We start from the raw sequence: 23,970 nt of genomic DNA, 5'->3' as shown, positions 1-23,970 counted from the left end.
TCAAACCCAGGTGTCCTGCATTGCAGGCAGATTCTTTACCATTTGAGCCAGCAGGGGAGTTTGCTGCTGCTGCTAAGTCGCTTCAGTCGTGTCCGACTCTGCGACCTCATAGACAGCAGCCCACCAGGCTCCCCCGTCCCTGGGATTCTCCAGGCAAGAACACTGGAGTGGGTTGCCATTTCCTTCTCCAAGGCATGAAAGTGATAAGTGAAAGTGAAGTTGCTCAGTCGTGTCCGACTCTTAGCAACCCCATGGACTGCAGCCTACCAGGCTCCTCTGTCCATGGGATTTTCCAGGCAAGAGTACTGGAGTGGGGTGCCATTGCCTTCTCCGGCAGGGGAGTTTACTGGTAGGCAATTTGGATTCTAATGTCATTTTAATATAACTAACCATTGAAAAATATATAAAAATCTTAAAAGGAAATTAACATTTTAAAATTATTCCAGGGATTTCATTAATAGATTAGCCTTACTATTATTTTCTTTAATTTAAAGCCAACAGCAGAATCAAATGCAAGATGCTCTCTGAGTAACGATTTTCCTCCAATCCATATGTCAAATATTTACATTATGTGTATTTATTTATATGTGTGACGTGTGTGTATAAACACTACATGTTTATTTACCCTTTTCAATTTCAACTTCAAAATCATATCTGATCCAGAGTGTTTTGATCTGGTGTATGTGCGTATACATACATACATACATACATGTATATATTGTGATTGTAACTGAGTTGGAATATACCAGTAGGTATACATGGGCATGGGACTTCCCAGGTGGTTCAGTGGTAAAGAATCCGCCTGACAATGCAGGAGATACTGGAGACATGGGTTCGAAACCTGGGTTGGGAAGATCCCTTGGAGGAGGATGTGGCAATCCACTCTAATATTCTTGCTTGACAAATCCCATGGACAGAGGAGCATGGTGGGCCATAGTCCATGGAGTCACAAAGAGTTGGGCATGCCTTAGCTTGCATGCAGTGAGTGATACATGTGCAAACAGATGCATACATTTGCATATATTAATATGATTGCATGTACATATGAACAGATATTTATGATCCAATCTATCAATCTATTTCTCTGTATGTACACACAGATGATATATGAATATATATGATTCTCTCACATGATGTTTAACAATATACAATATACAATCCTATGATATAACACAATCTTAAATATTATCTGGTATATTAAATATTATCTGGTAGCTCAGTCATGCCCCACTCATCCGTTATTTTCTGGTAAATATAGTTTAAATGACTTTTAATTACAATGAAAAGAAGCAAAGTACAGCAGTTATTTCTCTCCTAGAAGTAAAAGAAGTACCAAATTGAAAAATTCAGTCTGCACAATTATTAAAAATACTGCTCAGTTATTAAGAATACCATGATGAAAACAATAGTGGTCTTTGGACATTGTAATTTTTTCAAGTAAAAAATCAGATTATAACCTATTTATAAAAATAACCATTTGAAAAAAAAATAACCATTTGAAGAAAATATTGCCTAATTTTATGTTTTTATTTGCAAATAATTTTTCCAAAATGGCTTGCTTTTGAAAAATGAGCAACATATATCATTATCATTAACAAACAAGTAAAAATGTAATACTGTAGTCCATATGCAGGAAAAACTCTCTATAGCCAAAGGAGATTTTCCATTTAAAGCTTATAGGATTGTATTTAGAAACAGAGCAATTTAATGTAAAATATTCCATGAATATGTAATTTTCACCAGGTTAGCCCCTTCTTTTTTATCCTCTGTGCAGTGCCCAAATGAGTTCTTTGCTTTCTATTTTGCATCAAAGACAAATTCCTTCCTGTACTTAGAACTATAAGAATATAGTGAAACTCAATGTCATTTAACTAGGCATCTGATTATAAAGATGGGTCACTCCAACCAGCTTTAAAAAACTTTTGGAGCAGATAAATAGCACCTGTTTTGTTCCTTTCTTGACTTTACATAGTACCAGAGGTGATTAAGTTACAAGAAAGTGTCAATCAGGTAATTCTTATGAACACCTAGGGAACTATTTCTCAAATTCTTTTTGTATGCTGTCCATTCATATGGTTCAAAAATACACTAATCTTATTAAGTGATAGTACATTTGAGTTTCATAAATTAGCATATTAAAATTACACACTAGAGATCACTAACGTTTTAAATTTAGGAATTTAGCAAAGTTTCTCCTTTTCATATAACACTGCAGGACTCCTATGTATTGCATTTATTCTAAAAACAGACGTTCCTGTGTATTACGTGTGCACAATCAGGTCCAACTCTTTGTGACCCTATGGACTGTAGTCCACCAGGCTCCTCTGTCCATGGGGTTCTCCAGGCAAGAATACTGGAGTGGGTTGCCATTTCCTCCCCCAGGGGATCTTCCTGACCCAGGAATCCAATCCTGGGCTCTTGAGTTTCCTGCGTTGGCAGACAGGTTCCTTACCACTAGCGCCACATGTGACAGTGAAAGGGAAGTCGCTTCAGTCGTGTCGGACTCTTCACGACCCCGTGGACTGTAGCCCGCCAGGTTCCTTCATCCACGGGATTATCCAGGCAAGAATGCTGGAGTGGGTTGCCATTTCCTTCGCCAGAGGATCTTCCCGACCCAGGGATCGAACCCTGATCTCCTGCACAGCAGGCAGACTCTTTACCGTCTGAGCCACCAGGGAAGCGCCCCCTGGGATAGAAGTCCGCAAAAAATTTTCTAGGGTACTAAAGTTATTATTAAACTCGTCTTGTACAAGTGTAGGTAGTGTGCTACACGAGGCGCAAGTTTTTTGCTAACACCACAAGGGTCTCTGGCCCAATGAGTGGAGTTGGATAGTAATACTTGCTACAAAAGTACGATTTTAAGGAATGAGAGCTTATTTAAGGAGAGATGAAAACATTAAAAAAAATAGCATTTTTTTTTCCCTCTCTTCAATATTCCTAACTCTTCAGGCAGTACTTGACTTTTCTGTTTTCTCAGTTGATGTATTCTGCTCTGAGATCCTAAAAGGGGAGCGCATTCTGTGGGTCTGATGTGGTGGATGCTCGCCCGGGAAGTTCTGCGCATGCGTGGGACCATCTCCGGAGAACACCCATGGGAGGTCATGCCGGATCTCTACTTCTACCGAGATCCTGAAGAGATTGAAAAGGAGGAGCAGGCAGCAGCTGAGAAAGCTGTGACCAAGGAGGAATTTCAGGGCGAATGGACCGCTCCTGCTCCTGCTTCAGTCGTGTCCGACTCTGCGACCTCATAGACAGCAGCCCACCAGGCTCCCCCGTCCCTGGGATTCTCCAGGCAAGAACACTGGAGTGGGTTGCCATTTCCTTCTCCAAGGCATGAAAGTGAAAAGTGAAAGTGAAGTTGCTCAGTCGTGTCCGACTCGTAGCAACCCCATGGACTGCAGCCTACCAGGCTCCTCCGTCCATGGGATTTTCCAGGCAAGAGTACTGGAGTGGGGTGCCATTGCCTTCACTGCCGCTCAGCCTGAGGTGGCGGACTGGTCCGAAGGGTTACAGGTGCCCTCCGTGCCGATTCAGCAATTCCCCACGGAAGACTGGAGTGCTCAGTCTTCCACTGAAAGACTAGTCTGCAGCTCCCACCGCTCAGGCCACTGAATGGGTAGGAACCACTACTGAGTGGTCGTAAGCTGTTCTTCCACAAACTTCCACCACAATGGAAGTTGGGTTGATGGAAAATAAACTGTTTCTAAGAAAAATAAATAAATAAATAAACTCGTCTTGTGTTCTCCATGTTTTTATATTGCTGTTACTATTGCTTTTTGGTGTTTTGTTTTTTTTTTTCTTAAATAAATATTGACTTAGATTCATTGTTTTTATATCTTTGTCAGATTTTCAGCATGTAGATGTCAGTTTCTTAATTATTTTGGCCTCTAGTTTCCTAGACATTTATGTATTAATGAATAGTCTTTTGATATAAAGATGTCATATCCTTACGTTACACAGATACACCACATTTCTAGCCTAATTTTTTTAGCACAACAGTCTATTAGTTATCCTCTGCTTGTCACTTTGTGGACAATTTTTTAAATACATTGCCTGATGTAATTCAAAAGAACTTCTTTTCTTATTAATGGTCTAGGGGTAATTTCTGTTCCTAGGTAACTACTACCCATTACACTTAAGCTGATGTTCCCAGTTGGACCTTCATGTCTTTGTGCAACTTTCACTCTGATAACTCCCCAACTCATGCTTGAATAAAGCGAGGTAGATACTCATTTTCCATTGGTCAAGGGATTCTTTCCTAATAAACTTTTGACTAAAAATAATTTCCACTGCTTAGAGCATTTCATCTATTTTATTCACTGTGCCATACAAAATAGATTTTGTACATGATCTTCAGCCCTTTAATTCATTTGACCATTTTTTGTACAATATTGCAAAAAAATTACTATGGAATTAGTAGTTTGTTCTTTTTATATTTTTCACACATCTATTATAAACTACTATAAATGCCTGTTTTTTAATGTTATTTCCTTCTTTTCTTCTTTAGCCTTAGGAGCATATTTTCTTTTTAAAGATATGTTTATTTTAAACATATGTGCTCATTTGTGCTACGTTTCATGAACTAAATGGATTGACTTTCACTAAAATTAAGGTATTGTCTCACAATAATACCAAGATGAGTAATATATATAATGAATTGAGTACTTTCTATGAAACAAGTACTGTGTTCTCTTTATTATATGTGTCAACTAATGAAATCTTTATTATGAAGGAAAAATATCAATGATGCAAACTTTAAATTGACAACCTGGAAAGAACCATATTACTGAATCATATTACTGAACTACATGACAAAGTTTGTTTTATTTATTTAACATTTATATAGAATCATTTACATTTTAGACACCATTTGCCTACCGATACTAATTTTTTAATTCCATATGACAACTGGATTAAATGATTGTTATTACTGTACATTTTTTTACAGATAAGAAAAATGAAGAATTGAGAAGTCTAAGTTGTCCATGATCACAAAACTGATATGTAGTTAACCTGGATCCAAACCTGGACAGGCTTACTACAGAGTACAGAGTATGGTTAATGAACTCACCCAGGACACTGTGCTCGCTCTCTTGCCTTGTCCTTATAGAGCATTTGCAAACCATAACTGGCACTAGCTGGCACGTTTCAAAACAAACAATGGCACCAGAAGAGACTCAGAAACCGTATTTGAACACTACAGTTATGCAAATATCTCAAAGAATAAGAGGTCAAAACCATATTTATATGTCCTGTTACAAATAATGATGACTTATTCCTAAAGAGAATAGTCTGTGTTAGATGGCACAATTTAAAATTACTGTGCCATCATTTAAGAGATTAGAATGATAAAGCCTTAACAAGGATTCAAGCACATCATATGAGAAATAAAAGAAACTAAATTTCCCCTGAAATAAGCCGGCCCTCTCATTTGCCTCTAAACTAGAGAGGGCATGATCAGATAAATTTATGAGCACAAGCATTGAATGAAAAGAAAAGCAGCAGCAGCAGGAGGATTCACAGGAGATAATGAAAGGGAAGTGAAGCTGAACTTGAAATCCCACAACTTGGATGCTAAGTATCATTCACACAGAACTCTTAGAGCACATGAAGAGAACCTCTGCTCACTAGAAAGTGTTCCCTATTAGACTTTTATTTATGTACTTCTTTTTATCTTTCTATAGAATTTTGTTGAGTGTTGCCCTATAGTTTTCAAATGTTTATTTTTCCTCCTCCCTACTGTGTATTTAAACTTCAAGACTCATTCTGAATTCTACCTTAACTCCTCCTATACTATCACAGTCTAATTATATGCACTTTTCCTGCCTGTTCCTATAGGAAACGATATGTTTGAATAGTCTTTAAACAAAATTAATAATTATGTATAAATAAAGTTGTATTTTCTTAAAGGATGAATTGTCTAGAATAACTGCTTAAATATTTTAATTTGTCTTAAGCTACTTATATCCTTATATAAATGCTAAATGTATATTTATTTATTTATTTGACAATGTGACTATACGTGCTACAGACATTTTAAAAGGAATAATAATGTCTACACTTCAGGGTTTAGACAAAATCATTTATCATAACAAAGCAATCTTTTTGCCAATAATTTCCCAAAATGTAGGTACTCTTTTGGTAGGCAGAATGTTGCTGTTGTTCAGTCACTAAGTTCTGTCCAAGTCTTTGCCACCCCATGGACTGCAGCACACCAGGCTTTCCTGTCTTTTTCTGTCTCCCAGAGTTTGTTCAAACTCATGTCCATTGAGTCAGTAATGCCATCCATCTGCTCATCCTCTGTCACCCCCTTCTCTTTTAGCTCTAGATCTTTCCCAGCATCAGGGTCTTTTGCATCAGGGGCCAAATATTGGAGCTTCAGCTTCAGCATCTGTTAGCATCAGTAGGCAGAATATTAGCCCCCTAAGATATCAATTCTAATCTCAAAACTCGTCAATATATCAACATATATTGTCTATGATTCTGACTGATACTTCTGTGATTCTGACAGCAATTTCAATGTGTGAGTTTTCCCTAGAAATCAAGCTATTCTCTGAAGCCAACTGGGTATTCTACAATTCAATTCAAATCTGACATTGTCTAATAGGAAATGATACCACAAGTTTAGGGTTCAGTTCCACCAGACTGATCCCCTTCTACTTCAGATACCAATATCAAACTGTGGTTATACCTGTTCTTCTCACTTGTAGGCTATACGACAGATGTTCCAACAAACCCCTCCTTGATAAAATTAATTTACTAGAGCAGCTCACAGAACTGAGAAATTTTATTTACTAGACTATCAGTTTATTATAAAAAGATAGAACTCAGCAACAGCTAGACAGAGAGATGCATAGGGCTAAGTCTTTGGGAAGGGTCTCAGAGCTCTCAGAAACTTATCTTTTGGGAATTTTATGCAGCCTGCATTACAGAAGTAGGACTGAATTCAATCAGGTATAATACAGAGGTAGGTGAATTCAATCTCCATCCATTCTCCCTCCCTTCCTTGGAGGTCCAGAAGTGGGACTGAGTTCCCACCCTCTAATCACAAGGTGGGTTTCCTTGGCAAGCAACCAGCCCCTATCCTTAGGTTTTGTGTGTGTGTGTGTGTGTGTGTGTGTGTGTGTTAGTTGCTCAGTAGTGTCCCACTTTTTGCAACCCCATGAACTGTAGCCTGCCAGGCTCCTCTGTCCATGGAATTTTCCAGGCAAGAATATTGGAGTGGGTTGCCATTCCCCTCTCCAGGGGATTTCCCTGACCCAGAGATTGAATTCAGGTCTCCTGTATTGCAGGAGGATTCTTTACCACCTGAACTACCAGGGAAGCACTTATGTTACTAGGGAATTTCCAAAAGTCACCTTATGTTTACATAACAAAAGATACCTCCCCTACCCTATCATTTAGGAAATTTAATCAAGAGTTTTAGAAGTTTTGTGCCAGAAACAGGAAACAGGGCCCATAATATAGATTATTATTTACATATTTCTTATAAAACAAAAATATCACAATATCAAAAAACAATTTTTCAAGGTTGATTAAATTAAGGGCCTTGAGATACAGATTTAACCCTGAATTTTTTAGATAGGCTTAACCCAGTCACATATATTTCTAAAAAATCATAAACTTTCCTGACTGTGGTCAGAAAGAAGCAATCATCAGAGAGATGTAACATTGCTGAAACTCTCATTTGTTACCATTTATGCCATTTCCTACTATTGATCTCTTTTATTTACATTTATACCTTCTCTCTTTGTAAGTTTTACTTTTCTGAAATAAGTGACTCTAATGTAATTTCTTATTTTCCCCGGTGGAGTTGCAGTCAAATATGACTAAACCAGGCACACAAAGATAACTATATTCTTGTTAATAATCAAGTTTTCTCATGAACCTTTTACAAACATCAACTCTGACTAAGCAAAACTGACTAGTTTTTTAAATCCATGTTGTTTCTGGGTTTTGGTCTCCTTTGTGTGTTTCCTTTCTCTTTTGAAAGTCCTACAATTTCCCCACCCCTTGTCACATTTATTTATCATCTATATCAATCTATCGGACTTATATAATGTTATTCTTATTTAAAACTACATTAGAATAAGCCTAGATAGAAAATTACAAAAGTAAAATACATTATTTTTAAGTTTTTAAAAGAATGTTTAAAGATATCTTTGATTTTTCTATTAATATTCACTTATTCAAGCAAAAAGATAAACTTGACATTGTTTCTCTGAACTATTTTACACAATATACTCATAGTTAAGTGTATTCATAGACACACAAGAGAAAAATTAAATGCCAAATATACACTTTAAATAAATATTGAAGAATATTCTTTAAATTTTTTTTTAAATGTTAAAATTATAATATGTCATATATGATGTATAAATACAAGCTCACATATATACAGTCACTAAATTAGTTTCTGAGAAATGTTTGTTTAGAGCTTGTTCATTAATGATTAGAAGAACAGACTCTAGATTCAGGCTGTTAGCCTAAAATCTTTGTTGTAACCCTGACTTGTTCTTTGATCTAGAAGAAGTTCCTATATGTTCTCTCCATGACTTGATTCTTTATTGAGTTATTTGGAGAATTAAGTGACAACACGCATTGTCTTCAGAACAGTATAAACACATAATAAATGAAAGCTGTCATAACTATTTTGTAACAAAGAGTAAAATAGCAGTTGAAACAGATATTAAATGTAGACAGTGATAAACTGATAAATGAAGAGACAAGAAGGATTTAAAAATCATGTTTTCTTCACTAAAGTGGCATATGAAACTAATATGATGTGGCATAATACATTAATCTGCCTTAGGATCAAAATAAGTATTACTGTGCTATTTACCATCAATAAAGAAATAGCACAAATTCCCTAGAAATAATGAAAATTCAAAACCTATCCAGATAAAACTGCTTTTATATTGATGTCATCTCTAAGGATATGTTTGGAATTGAAATTCTTGTTTTTGATTACTCTGATATTATTGCTTATAGGAATGAACATGAGAAATTGCTCATCAAAGACATATAAAAATTTTTAAAGATTTGATTTTAAAACCCATCCCTGGAGCTTATCTTAATATTGAAGCAATTTCATTGCCAGGGTTTGATTTTAAAGCCACATGGCTTTTAAATTAGAATTGTTTCATACTGGTTTTACAATAAAGCTGGAGAACTGAATATAGTTCTACACTGATGCTGAGACTGTGAAATTCAGATTTTTCAATGGGAATACAAATTAATATGTTATATATGTACTCCCATATTTTCCTGATGAATCTTATTTTTATTTTAATATTTATGTGTATAACAACAATGAATAAAGGAATTAAGGATATATACGTTAGTTTTATAAAATACTGGATTTAAAAAATTTATATATCCAATGTCTCCAATAACATTTTTATTTCAAATTTCGAAGGGCTATGCAAGACATCTAAGAGAGATATATTAAATCTAAGCTGACTTTTCTAAATCCAGCTTGCACATCTGGAAGTTCGTGGTTCACATACTGTTGAAGCCTGGCTTGGAGAATTTTGAGCATTACTTTGCTAGCATGTGAGGGAGTGCAATTATGTGGTAGTTTGAGAATTATTTGCATTGCCTTTCTTTGAGACTGGAATGAAAACTGACCTATTCCAGTCCGGTGGCCACTGCTGAGTTTTCCAAAATTGCTGGCATGTTGGATGCAGCACTTTCACAACATCATCTTTTAGGATTTGAAATGCTCAACTGGAATTCCGTTGCCTATAATAGCTTTGTTCATAGTGATGCTTGACTTTGCATTCCAAGATGTCTGGCTCTAGGCCAGATCATGATTATCTGGGTCATGAAGATATTTTTTGTATAGCTCTTCTGTGTATACTTGCCAACTTTTCTTAATATCGTCTGTTAGATCAATACCACTTCTCTCCTTTATTGTGCCCATCTTTGCATGAAATATTCCATTGTATCTCAAATTTTCTTAAGATCACTAATCTTTCCCAGTCTATTGTTTTCCTTTATTTCTTTGCATTGATCACTGAGGAAGGCTTCTCATCTCTCCTTGCTATTCTTTGGAAACTTGCATTCAAATAGGTATATCTTTCCTTTGCTCCTTTGCCTTTCACTTCTCTTCTTTTCATAGCTATTTGTAAGGCCTCCTCAGACAACCATTTTGCCATTTTGCAGTTCTTTTTCTTGGGATGGTCTTGATCACTGTCTCCTATACAATGTCACGAACCTCCGTCAATAGTTCTTTAGGCACTCTGTCTATCAGATCTCATCCCTTGAATCTATTTCTCACTTCCACTGTATTTGATTTGATTTAGGTCATACCTCAATGGTCTAGTGGTTTCCCTACTTTCATCAATTTAAGTCTGAATTTGGCAATAAGGAGTTCAGGATCTGAGCCACAGTCAGCTCCTGGTCTTGTTGTTGCTGACTGTATAGAGCTTCTCCATCTTTGGCTGCAAAGAATATAATCAATCTGAATATGGTGTTGACCATCTGGTGATGTCCATGTGTAGAGTCTTCTCTTGTGTTGTTGGAAGAGGGTGTTTGCTGTGACCAGTGTGTTCTCTTGGCAAAACTCTGTTAGCCTTTGCCTTGTTCATTCTATACTCCAAGGCCAAATTTGCCCATTACTCCAGGTATTTCTTGACTTCCAAGTTTTGCATTCCAGTCCCCTATAATGAAAAGGACATCTTTTTGGGGTATTAGTTCTAGAAGGTCTTGTAGGTCTTCATAGAACCGATTAACTTCAGCTTCTTCAGCATTGTTGGTCAGGGCATAGACTTGGATTACTGTGATATTGAATGGTTTGCCTTGGAAACGAACGGAGATCATTCTGTCATTTTTAAGATTGCATCCAAGTACTGCATTTCGGACTCTTTGGTTGACTATGATGGCTACTCAATTTTTTCTAAGGGATTCTTGCACACAGTAGTACATATAATGATCATTTGAGTTAAATTCACCCATTCCAATCCATTTTAGTTTGCTGATTCCTAAAATGTTGGTGTTCACTCTTGCTATCTCCTGTTTGACCACTTCCAATTTGCCTTGATTCATGGACCTAACATTCCAGGTTCCTATGCAATATTGCTCTCTACGGCATCAGACTTTACTTCCACCACCAGTCACATCCACAACTGGGTGCTGTTTTTGCTTTGGCTCCGTCTCTTCATTTTTTCTGGAGTTATTTCTCCACTGATCTCCAGTAGTATACTGGGCACCTACCGACCTGGGGAGTTCATCTTTAAGTGTCCTATCTTTTTGCTTTTTCTTACTGTTGCCTTGAGAACAGTATGAAAAGATAAAAAGCAGGTGATACAGTTGCACTCATATTATGCATGGAAGCCATGATGTCTTAAGTAAAGTACATTATTTTGTTTAATTTATATTTTAAGAACATTTCTGTAACGTATCTATGAGCATAGTCTGTGAGAATTTGGGGAGTAAGAGAAGCCATTGAAGAAGCTACTGAGATGACCAGAAAAAGAGAAGTAAAATCATGAAAAATAAAATTTGTTTTTGTGAAATTAGAGCTCAGCTGACAGCCTATTTGAGATGACATAACCTTGTAAAAGGAGGAGTAAGAGTTGAGGCATCAACACTCAATATTCTGTCAAAAAAGGTGTATTTCTACAATACTGAGAAATACCCTTCTTTTGTCTTGTTTCTGATTTTTCTTCTGAATTCTTTCAAACTGAATTCTGACTAAAGTGGCCACAATTTACTGACACTTCCAGTACAGACAAAAGAACATTTAGAGTAGTACAAGACTGGATACACAGGAAGGCAACACTTCTTAAATTTATTAAAATTAACCTTGCTATTTGGCAATTGTTTTACATTGGGGTTTCCATCACTTGGGCAAATCAATCTCCTTCACCTTCTGCTTCATTACCTATGATGCTGAGATATAAGGAGCAATATTTCAGAGGGTTTTTTTGAGGATTAAACTAAATAATAATGACATAACACAATGTAGGGACATAGGAAGGACAATAAATATCAGTAAAGCTATTACTTTTATATCACTATGGGGCTTCCCCAGTGGCTCAGTGTGGAAAGAATCTACCTGCAAGGCAGGAGACTTGAAGGAGATGCAGGTTTGGTCCCTGGGTCTAGAAGATCCCCTGGAGGAGGAAATGGCAAACCATTCCAGTATTTTTGCTTGGGAAATCCCATGGACAGAGGAGCCTGGTGGGCTACAGTTTGTGAGGTTGCATAAGAGTTGGAGACAAGTTAGTGACTAAACAACAAAAACAACAGCACTTATACTCTTCTTCTGCCTTATACTTTAACGTATTCACAGTTTCTGGAAATTAGGATGTAGATAACCTTTGGGGAGCCATTACAGTAAATGATAGCTATCAATATAATTTTTCATGATTTTGATAATAATCCCTACATATGAATAGAGATGCCTTTTAAAAAATCATTTCAATTTGAATTTTTCTTTTGTTTTTGAAAGATTGTGAAACATGTCTTTGTAATCCACAATATAGGTTGTAAACTGTTATGAAATAATAGCTGACACTAAGGGCTGGTGGCAAAAAGCTGAAATGGCAGGGCTTAAACTTAAACCCAGGGCTTCGTAGTACATATTTATCATGCTAAAACTAATGTGATGTATTCATTTTTCTTAGGCATTACTGACAATATATATAAATTATCTATTAATATTCCCTTTTAGTGGAAAAATTGTGAAATGTAATTAAACATGCAATTATTTTTGACCAAAGATAACTAACATAAAAAAGAAGAAAGTTTCAATTTCCAGGAAGCACATGCAAAATCTTCTCTGATCACAGTTCAAATTCTTGCTTAAAATTCCCTACTCTGGATTTAACATTATTTTACCATTTTAGCACATTTAAAACACAAAAGTTTACCCTATTTTTCACACATACTAAACTATGTTCAAATACTGTTCACATTTTGGGCTTCTCAAACAGGTACATACAGATCCCAGTTAGGAGTCAATGGTTTGATGAGTGGGAGTGGGCAAAAGAAAAAGGCAAAGAAGTTTATTTTTCTGCAAAGTTAATTTTAGACAAAATTTTGGCAAAGTATCACTTTAATGTTAAAATTGAAGAGATATTTCATGAAATACAATGTAATACTTATGAGTTTTCTTGAGAGTGTCTCTTAATAAACACATGCTTGTAATGTATCCAAATTATGTTGTAATTTTGAGAATTATGCCTAGGCGTATGTTTATTCTTCCCTATGGTATAGAAAAGGCTAAGAAACAAAAACAAAACCCAAATAAACAAAAAGCAGATAAAATGCAAAACACCAAAATAAATTGCTTACAGGTATCAGAGAGGGCTAACTCAAGATTGATGAAAAGGGCTATGATTCTGAAGGATAAGATTACAGTGACGAGTTAATCATGTGTACCCTGAGAGTCCCCAGTGGCTTCTCCAATTCTAAGTGGCCCTAAGAGGCTGAGAGATTATGCTTTGTAGAAGCAGAGAAGTACTCCTGCAGAGAAAAATAAAGGACATTTTTGAAGTCTTGCAGTTAAAATGCTTTCTTTCCAAAACATTTTTAAATTCTGTGCAGCAAAGAGGTCTAAAATCTAAGCTGACTGGAACTTTGGCAGGCTTGCAGCCCTGAAAAGGCAAACACTAAACATCAGAGCATCCCCAGGGGAATGACCCAGGTGCATACACTACGATCTCAGCTGGAACTCTGAGACCTACCTAACTGTAGCTCATTTATGTCACTAATTAACTTAAGGAAATGAGCTCCCAAATCTCTCTATTTAGTAAAGGAAATAAAGAAACACCTCTGTAGGAAGATCACTTCATCTAGGACCAGAAGATTTACCCAAAGTGACTGACACAAAATAAAAAAATTATTCAAACTGTTAGCAGGGTCATATGACCCATTTTGTACATCACACTCTCTAATTACACAAATATGTACATCCAAGATTTTTAAATACAGCTAATATAGTAAAGAAAACAGAGGACATGCCACTGTTTTAAAACTAGTTAAAAATATGGAGAAAATTGAGTATAGGAATGCATTAAAAGTATAAATGGAAGTTCTAGATTTGAAAAATACATATTTAAAATCAAAATTCAAAAAAGAGGGTTAACCAAAGATTATGGGAAAGAATGGAATTACTGACACTAAAGATAGATAAATAAAAAATAATCCAAATTGAAAGAAAGCTCAAAAAAAAGAATACAAATGTAAGAAAGGAATACAAGGTGGGAGATGGTATAAGTCACATGCAGAGGGACTGTTCTTAATATGTCAGGAAAAACAGTATAGCTTTCAGAGGAAGAAACTGGAAAGTGTCTTCATTGCTTTGGGCAAGGTAAATATTATTCAGTGTGAGAAAAAAGTAAACGATTTCAATGCAGAATTTTATAACATCATTCTTAACATTGCTCTACTATAACTGTAAATATGAAATGACAACTATATAATTCATTTTGAATATAACCTCTTTTGATAAAATCTAAAGAGATTCTTTCATTTTATGTTTCAAATATCACAATGTTTTGGTTTTGAATCTGTTAAAAGGACCCTCAAAAATTTCTGGTACATAATTGTATGCAACAGATACAAATGTAGACTGATACATCTTTATTTTATTCATGATTCAAATTTGCCCTAAGTATAATTATTATTAATGGCATGATTTTTCCAAAATACTGAGAATTTCCAGTAAATATTTTTCTTATTTTGAATATTAGGTACAATTCTGGAAATATCATTGAATATTAAATCTATTTAAAATATGTTTGGATCTACGAATAGAGTTACTTTAGGCTCTGAAAATTTGTTCAAGACACAGGACAATTATGTGGGACTGGCTGAAAGCCAGGACATCTAACATATCAAAGATAAATGTCCACAGGAATAAATATTAGTTGGGTCCCTTCAACCATAAAGACAACAAAACGCAAACTCAAACTTCAAATGATCCGTAGGACATCGAAACTCTGTTCCTCTCCCACCCTACACATATGCTGAGAATCACTGTCTTTAGCAATGCCTTCATGCTTGCTAAGTCGCTTCATTCATGTCTGCGTCTTTGTGACCCCATGGATTGTAGGCTGCCAGGCTCCTCTGTCCATGGGATTCTACAAGCAAGAGTACTAGAGTGGGTTTTCATTCCCTTCTCCAGAGGATCTTCCTGACCCAGGGTTCAACCCTTGTCTCCTGCGGCTCCTAATTGCAGGCAGATTCTTTACTGCTGAGACACCTGGGGAAGCCTGTCTGTAGGGATATTTTAGGGCAATTTTCAAGAAGCTAGAGTCAGTTCAGTTCAGTTCAGTCACTCAGTCATCTTTGACTCTATGTGACCCTATGGACTGCAGCATGCCAGGCTTTCCTGTTCTTCACCAACCCCCAGAGATTACTCAAACTCATGTCCATGGAGTTGGTGATGTCATCCAACCATCTCATCCTCTGTCATCCCCTTCCCTTCCCACCTTCAATTTTTCCCAACATCAGGGCCTTTTCCAATGAATCAGTTCTTCGCTTCAGGTGGCCAAAGTATTGGAGCTTCAGCTTCAGCATCAGTTCTTTCCAATAAATATTCAGGACTGATTTCCTTTAGGATGGACTTGTTGGATCCCTTTGCAGTCCAAGGGACTCTCAAGAGTCTCCTTCAACACCACAGTTCAAAAGCATCAATTTTTTGGCTCTCAGCTTTCTTTATAGTCCAACTCTCACATCATTACATGACTACTGGAAAAAATATAGCTTGGACTAAATGCACTAATGCCTCTGGTTTTTAATATGCTGTCTATGTTGGTCATAGCTTTTCTTCCAAGGAGCAAGTGTTTTTTAATTTAATGGCTGCAGTCATCATCTGCAGTGATTTTGGAGCCCAAGAAAATAAAGTCTCTCACTGTTTCCATGGTTGCCCCATCTATTTGCCATGAAGTGATGGGACTGGATGCCATGATCTTAGTTTTCTGAATGTTGAGTTTTAAGCCAACTTTTTCACTCTCCTCATTCACTTTCATCAAGAGGCTATTTAGTTCTTCTTCACCTTCTGCCATAAGGGTGGTGTCATCTGCATATCTGAGGTTATTGTTATTTCTCTGGGCAATCTTGATTCCAACTTGTGCTTCATTCAGCTTGGTATTTCACCTGATGTACTCTGCCTATAAGTTAAATAAGCAGGGTGACAATATACAGCCTTGATGTGCTTCTTTTCCTATTCAAAACCAGTCTGTTGTTCCATGTCCCATGTCCTTCTCCTTCTAGCAAAACTAGAAGTACATGAAGCTAAAGAAGACGTAATTACCCAACCATCATCTTCTCTCTTTAAATTCATCTTCAATCATTTAAAAGCTTATTTTAGATGTATACTGAAAATGTGGCCTCATTCTAAACAAATTTTAAATATTACCAACAAAATAAGATTGTGCACTTAGGCTACCAAAATACTACTGATTCCCTGTTTCTGTTTTTACTTGTTTCCCATTGAATCTCCTAATTCATTTTCCATAAAACAAGAGAAAATTAAAAAAAAAAATACAGTTTGTCACTTCCCTACTTTTATATTTGAAAGTCTTTTCTTCTACTTGGCATGAAATTGTGAACTCATTAAAAAAAAAAAAAAAACTTTGAGTATAGTTGATTTACATTGTTGTCTTAGTTTTGGGTGTAGAGTAGTGAATCAGTTATATACATATATACACACATATATCCACTTTTTTTAGATTCTTTTCCTATATAGGATAAATTCTTTACTTGAAATGGAATTTGCAACAAGACCTAACTGCTGTAAAGTTCTAACATATATCCCCCACTTTCCATCATTAGCCACAAGTAGTTTGGTCATCAAACTCTCCACACAAGCATGAGGCTCAAGAATCTTAGGATGCCCCCCACTCATTCCCCCTAGCTCCCTGAAATGTGCTTTCCTAAGGTACACAACATGGCTGGATCTTGTTTGATTCTGATCCGGTCAAATACCATCTCTTCAGTTTAAATCAGCAGTCAGTCCACTCAATGTGCATGAATTTCACTCACAGAACTTATAACTGATACTGTTTTGTGTGTCTGTTTATTCATCTGTTAATATTTTCTCTAATAGATGCACTCTCCAGAAAGCAGGAAAATTTTCTGATTTTAATCTATTGCATCTCTGGTACCTAAAATACTCCCAATAAATATTATGCAATCAATGTGTTGAATCTATGAACAAACAATCTAATAGACTCCTTTCTCTAAACTTTTGGAAAAAATAGTCAAATTCAGTGAATACTCAGTGTTATAGGATGTTTTCTTTGAAATGGTTTCCAATCTTCCTATTAAGAGAAAAGCTCTTTCTTGTTCTTTTCACATTTGGCTGCACAATATATCATTTTATGAGATCATAAAGTAATATATATTTTTGGTCTCAAGAAGAATTTATCCCACCCTGAAACCCTTGGTCCGACAGCTATTGTTTTAATATTTGCTAAAGCAAATCTTCTAAGCTTCTACTATTGGAATTCTTTTAATGCTTTATTTGTATTCTTCTTTAAATGAGCAAAGGGAATAATCTATCCACAAAGGACTTATAGTAACTTGGATGCCAATGGGAAAACAAATAATTTAATAAAATATTGAGGTATGTTACTTTACATTTTGTGTTTGTGATCTGTAATATAAATATGGTTGCTTGGATATTGAGAAAAGAGAATACCTTAAAAATATCCTTAGGGTCATATACAGGTAATGCAAGTCAATAAAATTGCTTTACTAACAATTTTGAGACTTCCTAAAAGGTTCTGGCACAGGGAGTTTTAAGTTTTCCATAAAATGAGAGAATTTATCCAATGCAAGGAAACTGAATCTATGAATCAGAAGCCTGTGATATCAAAAACTGTGCAGTATTCTAATCTTTACTTCATCATTTCACTTGGTGGAATTGTCACAGAGCTACAATTATTTAATCATCCAACCATTGAACAGTTTTGCCTATGAATAAAAAGTTCTACTTTTCTACAGAGATAAACTTATAAATTAAAGAACAAAAATCTTTAGAAAATAGAGAAACAGTATGAATGATACAGTCTGTCAGTCTATTGTCTTTGAGTAGAGAAGCTTGTAATTCAACACTTTTTTATCAATGAACATATTTGGTATTGTGTTATTACTATTACTAAAGACCTGAAAATACATATTTGCATGTGCATTTACACTGAGAGAACTACTTTGAAACAGAAAATCCACTGATACAATATTTATTATAGTATAAATGTTTATTTCCTTTTCTGATTTCTACATAGCTTCCCGAAGATAGCAACTGTCTTTATGGAAACTGAATAACTTCATCACCACAAAGAAAAATAAGAGAGAGGTAATTTCACATTTTCATTCTTTGTTTTATTGTTGGTTTACAGCTTAGAATTAGTATGTCCATGCTTTATGCCAAAAACTGTTTGCTTATATGTTTGTATTTTTGTTACTAGAAAGCTGAAATTTCAGAAATTCATATGTACTATAACCTTCTTTAAAATATGTGTCCAAACTTAACAATTAGACTATTTTTTTCTCAGGAAATAAAGACCTACAGTAGGTACACATACTTTAGTTCATAGTGTGTGTGTGTGTGTGTGTGTGTGTGTGTGTGTTTGCATCAGTGCAAGGTTTTAGTCATTGTTTTCTTTTTATGTGGATGTGGACTGCAAGGAGATTCAATCAATCCATCCTAAAAGAGATCAATCCTGGGTGTTCATTGGAAGGTCTGATGTTGAAGCTGAAGCTCCAATACTTTGGCCACCTCATGCGAAGGGTTGACTCATTGGAAAAGACCCTAATGCTGGGTAGGATTGGGGGCGGGAGGAGAAGGGGACAACAGAGGATGAGATTGTTGGATGGCATCACCGACTCGATGAACATGGGTTTGGGTAGACTCCGGGAGTTGGTGATGGACAGAGAGGCCTGGCGTGCTGCAATTCATGGGGTCGCAGAGAGTCGGACACGACTGAGCGACTGAACTGAACCGAAGGCAGTACTGTTAAGAAAGGGGAATAACTGTGGTAATTGAAGAAGAAATTATTTATTCCTTTGAAAAATTTATTGAATATTCTAGCGCAAAATAAGGTTTGATTTTCCCCTCAATTCTGAAAAATTGAGAAGTGATTTTCTTAAAGTATAATTATAAACAACAAAATATATAAGAGATGTGTAGTTGAAAAGCCCTAAGACTCTTAATTATAGTGGTACAAATGTGATATGATAAAACTTGAATTATAGCCTAATTTTTACTGCTTTATCTTAGGCAATCGCTGACAAATCCTTTATGGTTTTACCTTTATAAAGAAGAATAAAATTTAGAAACAAGAAAGACATTTTGGCTCAAAAATATTGACAAAACCTATCTAGTGGGCTCTGAAATATGAAATTAAAAATAATTAAGTACAGCATAGAATTGTACTTGAAGCATATATGTGGATCATAGTAAGAAATAGCACATTTTCATTCATTAAATAGGATATTTGCAAATTCTGATTTTGCTCTCTACTGGATCTTCTTCTTTTGAACATCTGTACCTTGGGGTATGTGGATGTGTGTCTGTACATGTAAATTATATTTATATAATTTCTAATATATAATACATATATAATAATATATAATGCTTATATTATCTATATATCAAGTGTGTCTATTAGAAATGGGATATCAGATATACTCAGTAGTATATATCAAAGTGGATTATACACATAGAAATTCTTACACAATGTAATTTTTCACTATTAACATGTGTGTGCATGCACACATATATAGCACAGATTTGATGGATTTTGGCAAATACTTTACCATTTATCAAGAAAATATACAAGTGTTTCATCACCCTAGAAAGTTCTTTTAACAAAAACACTGCAGATGTATGCTGTGTGATTTTAGGTATTTGATTTATGATTCTACATGATATAAATTTTTCTGCACTGAAGTAGTAGATTTCTGCATTTGTATAGCTAGTGTGGTTCCTTACTATTTGGTCATATTTGGATTGTCTTCCACTGTTAATTTCCAGTAAAACACTGATTTTAAACTTCTTTTGTAGAAGCTAAAAATCAGTGAATGTGAACTTGTGATCTAGGCCCAAATGGCTTCAGTACCAGAGTTGAATCAGGAACTACAGTGACAAAAATGTGAAGATTCCATGTTAATAGCTGCAGTAAAAGCAGTACCATCCATTTTGCAGAGATAGCACGGTAGCCACTAGGACTTAAGTGCTGGCAGTGTTGGTAGGCAATCAAGATGACTTTTACTCAGAATGTTAGGTCCTATGATTTTGCCTTAGTTCTGACTTTGCAGCTTCCCTTTGTTTCTATTTCCCAACAGATCTCTCGATTCTTCTGGATGATTCTCTAAGCAAAATATGAAGTCCGTAAAATAATTTTGGCTCAGATTAGTCAGTCATTTTTGTTGCTTGCTTTTAAGGACACCAAGTCATATAAATAGATTATGTACTTCTCTGTGATGGGGGAACAAGTCCACACATGTGCCAAGAGATAGTGAGAAAGTATCTGTTCTGTTAAAATTAAACTACATCAAAACAAACAACAACAACAAAAAGATTCTTTATATGCAAGTAGCATGAAGACATAGGCAAAAGTTAGGGACCTAGATAGGGATAGAAAGAGAGAAATAATAATTGATCCTTTAGCACAACTGAACATTCAATGTAGATTGGTCTCCTTGGGGAGAAATAATATTAAGGACCAACGTACTAGCTTCAGGACTAGCTGGAATCATGTGTGCAAGAAAAAGCCAACTAAAGAGACACAATGAATTTCTTCAGTCCAAATTTGGGGGGGAAAGTGCTCCTGGCTAGTCACATATTATGAACAGATGTAAGGCATCTGTTGCTTACACCTGAGAAAGGTAATTAGCTAATTAAATTCTTAGGAGGAGCAGGAAAACAAGCCCGAGGTACAAAATTCACCCCAACTGAGTTGTATGCTGTGTACTTTAGAATGAATGTGAATTTAGACTGCTGCTGCTGCTGCTAAGTCGCTTCAGTCGTCTCCGACTCTGTGCAACCCCATAGACAGCAGCCCACCAGGCTCTGCCACCCTTGGGATTCTCCAGGCAAGAATACTGGAGCGGGTTGCCATTTCCTTCTCCAGTACATGAAAGGGAAAAGTGAAAGTGAAGTTGCTCAGTCGTGTATGACTCTTAGCGACCCCATGGACTGTAGCCTACCAGGCTCTTCCGTCCATGGGATTTTCCAGGCAAGAGTACTGGAGTGGGGTGCCATTGCCTTCTCCGGAATTTGGACTAGGAGTAATGAAAACAAGTGAAGACTTTATTTCAAGTCAGAAGAATTACAGAAGTAAACAAATGAAAAAAGATACTGTATTAGCAACAAGGAGAAGGATACATACCTCCAAAGTTTTCTATTAATTGATTTATCATCTTAAATAAACATATCTAGTTGTTAGGGGAAGCACACTGACTGAAACCACCCACCCTGGCCAGGTTACCATAGTAACCATTTGTGTGAGTTATTTTATGACAGGAGGTCCCGGTAAGGATTAGAGAACTAACAAGCCAGCACCAAATGGAAGAGTTTGGAAATGGTCAAAAGGAGACACCATGTGTCCTTCCATCTCCCAGAATCCTTCTCACTGGCATCCATCTTGGCTGAGCAATGCGTGCACCACCAGGAAGGACCCTGAGTCAGAATGATTGGCCAAAGACAACCCAGAAACTACTCTCATCACCATAAAACCCAAGACTGCAAGCCATGTAGCAGAGCAGTTCTCCTGGATTCTCTTACCTTACTGCTCCCCGCCCCAGTGCCCCTTTCCAGTAAAGACTCTTGCTTTGTCAATCAGTGCGTCTCCTCAGAAAATTCTTCTCCAAGTGTTAACAAGAGCTCACTCTTGGGCCCTGGACGGTGCTCCCCTTCCTGCAACATATTCATGGCAATATTGCTTTATAAAATTAGATTTTATTATATATTAGATCATATTATATATAAAATATTATATATTAAACAACTTTAATACGTAAAATGAGAGATGGGAATACCAGACCATGTGACCTGTCTCTTGAGAAACCTGTATGCAGATCAGGAAGCAACAGTTCAAACTGGACATGGAACAACAGACTGGTTCAAAATAGGAAAAGGAGTACGTCAAAGCTGTATATTGTCACCCTGCTTATTTAACTTATATGCAGAGTACATCATGAGAAATGCTGGGCTGGAAGAAACATAAGCTGGAATCAAGATTGCCGGGAGAAATATCAATAACCTCAGATATGCGGATGACACCACCCTTATGGCAGAAAGTGAAGAAGAACTAAAGAGCCTCTTGATGAAAGTGAAAGAGGAGAGTGAAAACGTTGGCTTAAAGTTCAACGTTCAGAAAACTAAGATCATGGCATCTGGTCCCATCACTTCATGGGAAATAGATGGGAAAACAGTGAAAACAATGTCAGACTTTATTTTTTTGGGCTCCAAAATCACTGCTGATGGTGATTGCAGCCATGAAATTAAAAGACGCTTACTCCTTGGAAGGAAGGTTATGGCCAACCTAGCTAGCATATTTAAAAGCAGAGACATTACTTTGCCAACAAAAGTCCATCTAGTCAAGGCTATGGTTTTTCCAGTGGTCATGTATGGATGTGAGAGTTGGACGGTGAAGAAAGCTGAGCGCCACAGAATTGATGCTTTTGAACTGTGGTGTTGGAGAAAACTCTTGAGAGTCCCTTGGACTGCAAGGAGATCCAATCAATCCATCCTAAAAGAGATCAATCCTGGGTGTTCATTGGAAGGACTGATGTTGAAGCTGAAACTCAGATACTTTGGCCACCTCATGCGAAGGGTTGACTCATTGGAAAAGACCCTAATGCTGGGAAGGATTGGGGGCAGGAGGAGAAGGGGACGACAGAGGATGAGATGGTTGGATGGCATCACCAACTCGATGGACATGGGTTTGGGTAAACTCCGGGAGTTGGTGATGGGGAGAGAGGCCTGGCGTGCTGCAATTCATGGGGTTGCAAAGAGTCAGACACGACTGAGCGACTGAACTGAACTGAATTACACTAATATGCAAAAATAAAATTTCCCTGGATTGCCTGATACTCATTAGAGCATAGGATCAGTTAATTTGGGCCAACAGGGTTAGTATCTCTATGTGGTCATGATTAGATTTTGTCTGGTGGTTCTACAGAAGGCATATTTATACGAACCATATTTTTTAATCACATAATTAGGGCAAACACAGAATACCAAAATTTACTGAGTTACAGGGTAATTTGAATTTTATTTTACATTAAAGTTCTTGACTGGATGCCTTGCTAACATAATTTTCTTTTATAAGATAGATATAAAAACATTTTTGTGTATACCATGTGCTGCTACTGCTGCTGCTAAGTCTCTTCAGTCGTGTCCGACTCTGTGCGGCCCCATAGATGGCAGCCCACCAGGCTCTGCCATCCCTGGTATTCTCCAGGCGAGAATACTGGAGTGGGTTGCCATTTCCTTCTCCAGTGCGTGAAGGTGAAAAGTGAAAGTGAAGTTGCTCAGTCGTGTCCGACTCTTAGCGACCCTATGGACTGTAGCCTATCAGGCTCCTCTGTCCATGGGATTTTCCAAGCAAGAGTACTGAAGTGGGTATACCATGTAGACAGCATTTATCCTATGCAGAAGGCACTGACCTGAGGAATGCTGAGCTGCAATTTGAATTACATAAGTTTTGAAATATAGACAATGTGTAGTTAATTTTGTGTTAGTTTTCACATGATTCCCAGATTGGTTAGGATTCTTAGCAAAAAAAAAAAACCTGAGTGTATCTATGAGGATGTTTCAGGAAGAGATTAGCATTTGAATACACAGACTGAGTAAAGGAGAAGGCCCTCAAGGTGGGTGAGCATCATCTAATCCACTGAGGGTCTCAATAAAATAAAAAAAAAAGTGAAGGAAGGGAGAATTCACTCTCTCTGCCTGACTGCCAAGCTGGGATATCAGTCTTCTCCTGTCCTCAAGCAAGACTTATA

At 36.6% G+C, this 23,970-nt stretch overlaps 1 non-coding gene across 1 annotated transcript; it reads left to right on the top strand.

Moving 5' to 3' along the window:
* The first annotated feature begins 2,698 nt into the window (after positions 1-2,698).
* LOC145528054 (small nucleolar RNA SNORA62/SNORA6 family) lies at positions 2,699-2,850 on the top strand. Its single transcript, XR_014070128.1, has one exon. It is a non-coding gene; the product is annotated as a small nucleolar RNA SNORA62/SNORA6 family (small nucleolar RNA).
* Positions 2,851-23,970: the final 21,120 nt, after the last annotated feature.

Source organism: Giraffa tippelskirchi, chromosome 11 (assembly GCF_054371585.1).
Source record: "Giraffa tippelskirchi isolate mGirTip1 chromosome 11, T2T-mGirTip1v1.2.pri, whole genome shotgun sequence".
NCBI classification, from domain to species: Eukaryota; Metazoa; Chordata; class Mammalia; order Artiodactyla; family Giraffidae; genus Giraffa; species Giraffa tippelskirchi.
Note: the sequence above shows the minus strand (reverse complement) of the source record. Positions and strands in the feature narration are given on the sequence as shown.